Source organism: Alexandromys fortis, unplaced genomic scaffold (genome assembly GCF_014885135.2).
Source record: "Alexandromys fortis isolate MF-2015 unplaced genomic scaffold, M_Fortis_MF-2015_v1.1 scaffold_32, whole genome shotgun sequence".
Classification (NCBI taxonomy): Eukaryota; Metazoa; Chordata; class Mammalia; order Rodentia; family Cricetidae; genus Alexandromys; species Alexandromys fortis.
In genome coordinates this window covers 7,378,065-7,384,536 of record NW_026067938.1, presented here as the reverse complement: position 1 = coordinate 7,384,536, position 6,472 = coordinate 7,378,065, and the positions used below count along the sequence as shown (strand labels likewise).

Below are 6,472 nucleotides of genomic sequence, written 5' to 3'. Positions count from 1 at the left end.
GTTTACAGTAGAGAAAAAGGCGTGTCTGAATTTCATTTAAGCTTCTATCTTAAGAAGTTTAAAGAAAAGCAAGTAAACCCAATTACAAATTCAGGCAGAAATAAGAATGAAAAAGAAAACAAACAAGAAACCAAAAAAAAAAAAAAAAAAAAAACAAACCATTGAAACCAATCACCATTTCTAGGTAAGAGTATCCATGATGAGAGAGAGAACCCGTGGACTCAGATGTTGGGGGTGTTGGCGGCAGTGGTGTGAAGTTCTGGATCCCGAGTGCAAGGTCAGCAGCTCCGTGAGAATGACAGAGATGAGGCTGGGGCTTTGAAGTAAATCAGCTAGGGACTGGGCCCCTCGGGTTGTAGGCAAGCACATGACCCCGTGTTGGGTAATGATGACTGCACTAAACCTCCCCGATATTTAATAAGCCTTCAGCTTACTATTTAATTACATTTAATGCCATCCTTGTAAAACATGGGTAATTTGGCTATTACCCCATTTTACAGGTTAGGAAACTAAAGTGTTCAAAAGCCAAATGACTGCCTCAAGGCTACCAAATTTTCTGTGGAAATTGAAGCCTGGGAATCCAGGCTCTGGGCTAAGTCTGTGGCTGGCTTTTACAGCCATTTCCTCAAGGTAAATCAGAAAATCGAGACAGACTGTCAATAGGGCCTCGGCTAGGGCCCCTGCCCTTCCATGCGGCAATGTGACCAGCTTGATCCTGTGCAAGTTTTGCACAGGCATGCACAGATGCCATGCATTCATGAGTACGGTGGTCCTGCCACATCCAGGAAACAGTTTCCCTCTGGTTCTCCCCAAACTCTGGCTCGTACAATCTTTCTGCCTTTTTTGCCCATGATGCTCCCTAAGCCTTGGGGAGGAGGTGCGATACAGAAGCTCCCTTTGTGAATGAGCGCTGCACTGACATTTGTATCTGTGCTCGGATCAGCTTTGAGTATCTGCAGCACCCTCGGCACAGGGAAGCTTCTCTGGAGGTCTGAGAGATGCAATTGTCTAGCATTGCCTCGCTCCTCACAGTGGCTGAAACCACAAAACGATTCGTCCTGGTTATTTAGAAGTGATATTTCATCATTGCAAAAACCTAACACGTGGTGATTTGTGAACGTGGATACTTTATAAGAAAATGCATTTGCAAATAGGACAAAATGTGAAAGAAATACTATTGATTAATTTAAAAAATATTTATTGAGGTGAATCTCTGTGCTTAGTACACTTGGGGCATTGAGCATACAACAGGATGCCAAACACTGAGAAACCCTTGTTCTGATGGGTCTAGTCATGTGACTAGGTAGATTATAATGATGGCTAGAGAAACCCTTGCCCTGATGGTCTAGTCATGTGACTAGGTAGATTATTATAATGGCTAAAGAAACCCTTGCCCTGATGGTCTAGTCATGTGACCAGGTAGATTATAATGATGGCTAAAGAAACCCTTGTCCTGATGATCTAGTCATGTGACTAGGTAGATTATAATGATGGCTAATACATGACGGCAGGTACCCAAAGGACTAAACCATGGAAAGGAGTTGGAAATGGCTTTGGCAGAAGTCTGAAAACTCAGGCTTACCATTATGTAGCTTTTGACATCTGATGACATTGAATGACCTTGCATGACTTAACTTGACTTTACCCTCCTCACGCGGTCACGTGGATAAGATCTCCCTGCCAAACAGACTACCTTGTCACGGGGGCTCAGGGCAGTTCCTGCTGATGCTTAGGTGGTGGACTTTAGTTCCCTGGCAACCACGTGAAGTTTTAGAACAAGCCAACACACCGTTTCTGGGAGCCGGTGGGTATCTTATCCAGAGTCCTCAACGGTTCCCGTTCATCTCTGTTCTGGAGGGCAGCCCTGTGTGGCACACGCTGCATTCCTCTTCAAGGCTGTGAATGTAGACGACGGATAAGTTGCAATCGCTGTCGTCTCAGCCTTCCAGGGTCACCTGTCATGTGTGTAGCCTTCCCCCCCCCCTCCCCTAGAGCAGGGTCCTCTCCCTCATCAACAGGCCATCAGAAGAAGGCTATCGGAACAGCAATGAAGTGCAAAGTTTCTGTGAGCACTGATGAGATGGGTGGAGGTGAGGGTTGCGCAACACTGTGAAAATACGTTATGCTAGTGGTCGATAGGCTTCAGATGACCGTATGGGCTGATTTTACATTGTATCTATTTTGCTCTAATAAAAACACATAGAAACAGCAATGATGAGGATAAGGGTAATATCTTTAAGAGGGTATTGAGAAAAGAGCTTTTGGAGGAGACAGTATTAACGGCTGGATACAAACTTGCGCTGTTTTTATCCTTGGAATGACTCATTCAGTGTCTTTATTAGTTTCAACTCAACATCATTTCTTTTAAGGATAAGCCTGATAGAATGTAATCCAGTCTCATGAAAGCTACTAACTTACTACAGACTGCTAGGAAATACAAGTTAATAGTCATAATTAATTACGGGAACAAGCCTTATTTAGTCCCCTGTATGTGTTTTCGAAGTCAAACAAGTAACTAGAAACAAAGTTTGTCTAATCAGACATACCTAGGCAGCCCTCATACTTGAGAGATCTGCAGAATATGGCATTTAAAGTAATGATTAAAAAACTTATTATATTATATTAATACAGTTGCTATGTGATTATTTTGGGTCTAAGCTAGCCAAGCAGCTGGGAATCAACAAGCGGCTCCCTCCCTCCAACAACTGAATATGACTTAAATGCTAACAGCCTTGTTAACAAAATACACAGGCCTGGCTTCCTTACTTGGGATGTATGCCTGGCCCAGGGGAAGGAACTCTCTCTGTCCTGTCTGGCCTCTGACCTCCCACCCTCTGGTCCGTGGCTTGACCTTGGCTGCTGGCTGCCCTGCTCCTGCCTGGATCTGCTCCTGGATCCAGGCATGAGCCGTGCCTGGTACTCCTGGTGGGCAGACATTGTCCTCTGAGAGAGCCTCAGTGAGTCTGGAAGAGTTTGCTGTGGGATGAGTGGATCCTCTGCTGAGGGAGCTTGTCATTAAATAGCCAACACAGCAGCAAGATAGGTTCTAACTCAGTGGTTCTCAACCTTCCTAATGCTGCGACCCTTTAATACAGTTCCACATGCTGTGGTCACTCCTAACCATAAAATTATTTTTATTGCAATTTCATAACTGCAATTTTGCTATTGCTACGAGTCATACGTAATTATCTGATATGCAGGATGGCCTTAAGTGACCCTTATGAAAGGGTCTTCAGCCCTCAAGGGTCACAACCCACAGGTTGAGAACCTCTAACAGTGACTCCTGGAAAACAAGAAATCTTTTCCCCCTTCTGCCTTTGGAGAAAAGATCTAAATTTTTGTATTGCACCAGACCGGGCAAACTAAGAAGTTGGTTCCAACCTTACAAATCCTGCTTCATTTACCCGTTGCATCATTGGGCTGATTTACAGGTGTAAGAAATCTGGTGCTCTGAAAGCTCAGGCAGCTTGTGAAATCACAAAGCGATTACTGCTGGAGCTACGTGTGGAGTTGGAGAGTGGGAGGGGTCGAGGGGTGTGCATGGGTGGTGGCAGGAGCAGAGGGGCCTGGGGTGTGGGGAGGGGGGCTGTGGTGACCCCACTGTCGTGGGCGTGTATTTTCACAGGGTGATGGATGCCCTTTATTCGCAATACCACCACCTCCCCATGCTACAAGATTGGGAATCAAGTCTCAACATGAGTTGGTGGTGGGTAAAACTGATAAGAAAAAACTCAGCAACTTTTTGAAGTAGCTATGGGGTGGTGAGTCAGAGTTAGCAAAGGGACTTGAAAGCGACCTTGTCCACTTACTGCTGTGATTTCCAGTTTAGCGCCCGTCCTGAGGTTCAGATGACAACATCATGTAGAAAGGGAAGGTCGGGGGGGGGGGGTTCCACTTCTTAGCCAAGTGCTGGCATCACAATGACATGCCCTTGAGGTGCCATGGAGAGATAGTCATGTCAAGAAAGTACAGACTCGGGCTGGAGAGATGGCTCAGTGGTTAAGAGCATTGCCTGCTCTTCCAAAGGTCCTGAGTTCAATTCCCGGCAACCACATGGTGGGTCACAACCATCTGGAATGAGGTCTGGTGCCCTCTTCTGGCCTGCAGGCATACACACAGACAGAATATTGTATACATAATAAATAAATAAATAAATAAATAAATAAATAAATAAATAAAAGAAAGTACAGACTCTATGCTTCCAAGTCCTTGCTTTCTGAGACCCCCATTTTATAGAGGCCAAATACATAGAATGACAGTTGCATCACCCCACATCCTTTAAGAGGGGGGCAGATATAAGGGTTCTTAATTGATGCATACATATTGGATTTTCATTGATATTAAATATTAAATAGGAACAATTTACAAGAAGGGCTTATTTTGGCTCATCTCACGTGATTTCAGTCCATCACAGGAGGGAGGTACCATATCTCTTTATCTATATCTTGACAGAAAAGATTCAAGGCCCTCCCCCATTGACCCACTTCTGCTAGCACGGCCTCCCATACAATGCCATTCTTTGGGGATCATGAGTTCAAATACAGAAGTCAATGATAGACATTTATATTCAAATCACAAAATTGATATAGTTGAAAGAAACAACCAAATTAAGTAGACTGGGCTGTCTCAAGACTCACAAGATAGCAAGTTCATTTTGGGGGTTGTGAAACATGTGTTTACCATCCTTGTGTGTTCAGCCTACTGGCCCAATCTCTGGGGTACCTGATAGGCTACGAGGCAAAAATGCTGCTATTGATGTTTGTATTGAGACAGATCGTATGGCACAAGCATCAACTGTATTTGCTTGGGGAAGGCCAAGAGCACTTCCCTGAAGATTGACAGTTGCCTAGGTAACGTGACAACCAGCCAACACAAGGATGAAAAGAGATAGGAGACAAGAACATGAAGGCCAAGATCTGTAGGATGCTGTGCTTTGTGCTGAGGTGTTCCCTGATGACATTCAAACCTCAAATACAAAACACCTGGGGGCATGTTCAGGAAGCTTGTTTACCTCTGGCAGGACACCACACCACGGTGTGATCTAAGTCCTTCTTCTCCGTTAAGCAATTCTACCACTTAGATAAGTCCAGAAGAGAGCCACAGAATCACCTTGCTCATTCTTGCACAGGAACTTCTGTTTCATAAGTCCTATAATTCTCAGACATGCGAGACTATCAGTCTGATTTGTTTTTCCGGGTTCACTCCTCAAGTTTGTTCTTGAGCGACAACGTGTCTTAGTCACTGTTCCATTGCGGCGAAGAGACATCATGACCCAGGCAACTCTTACCAAAGAAAGCGTTAAATTGAGGGCTTGTATTGAGGACCAGCCTTGACAAAATTCATAGGCTCCAGGGCAGGAATGTGAGGATTGGAATTATTAAGCAAAAGGTACAGAGATAGGAGATATATGAGAGAAAAGAAATAAGAGACTGAAACACAGAACAGCGTAGGGAGGGAAATTCGGTGAATACTGAACCCGCGTTTATTTTCCACACGCTTATATACTTCACTCCAAAAGGGGAGGGGGGATGCAATAGACTTCATTAACATGATATAAGGAATAGACTTGAATTCTTCGACTTCTGGTCCAGGTGGAGTGGGATACCCAAAATACTAATTAACCCACCCTAGGTCAGAAACCTTTGTTTGTAGCCACACCTGGTGTCAACAACGTTGAAAGAGCAACTATAAGCTCACTCTCTAACCTTTAGTCAAGGTAGGACAGGCTCACATTTGTGGCCCTCACAGGCTTGCTTACAGTTTTAGAGGCGAAGTCCATTATCATCAAGTAGGAAACACGTCCCTGGAACAGTAACTGAGAGTTACAACCTGATCCATAGGCTGAAAGAGAGAGACTATGCCTGGTGTCAGCTTTTGAAACCTCAGAGCTTCCTCCCCACCACATTAACAAAGCCACACCCACTCCAACAAGGCCACACCTCCTAATCTTTCTCAAATAGTGCTACTCTCTGATGACTAGGAATTCAAATACATCAGGGCCATTCTTTGTTTTGTTTTGTTTTTGTTTTTCGAGACAGGGTTTCTCTGTGGTTTTGGAGCCTGTCGTGGAACTAGCTCTTGTAGACCAGGCTGGTCTTGAACTCACAGAGATCCGCCTGCCTCTGCCTCCCAAGTGCTGGGATTAAAGGCGTGCGCCACCACTGCCCGGCTGGCCATTCTTATTAACCACCACACTACTGTTCTTTTTTGCTTTTAGTATTTTTTTTTCTTTTATTGAAAATGGATTTTTTTCATACAATACATTATGATCACAGTTTTCCCTCCTCCAGTTCCTCCTAGTTCCTCGCACCTCCCAACTCCTCTGGATCCACACCCTTTCTGTCTCTCCTTAGAAAATAAACAAGCTTTTAAAGAATAACAAAAATATAGATAAAATAAAACAAAAAGAAACAAACCAGAATCTAACTAAATAAACAGAAGAAACAGAGCCAAAGAAAAAGCAAAAGGAGAA

At 44.2% G+C, this 6,472-nt stretch overlaps 1 long non-coding RNA gene across 1 annotated transcript; it reads right to left on the bottom strand.

Annotated features, from left to right (window-relative positions):
• Nucleotides 1-1,236: 1,236 nt before the first annotated feature.
• LOC126504849 (uncharacterized) lies at nucleotides 1,237-5,355 on the bottom strand. Its single transcript, XR_007592732.1, has 3 exons — nucleotides 5,012-5,355; nucleotides 3,810-4,101; nucleotides 1,237-1,896 (listed from the first exon to the last, which is right to left on the bottom strand). It is a non-coding gene; the product is annotated as an uncharacterized lncRNA (long non-coding RNA).
• Between the last annotated feature and the right edge of the window lie 1,117 nt (nucleotides 5,356-6,472).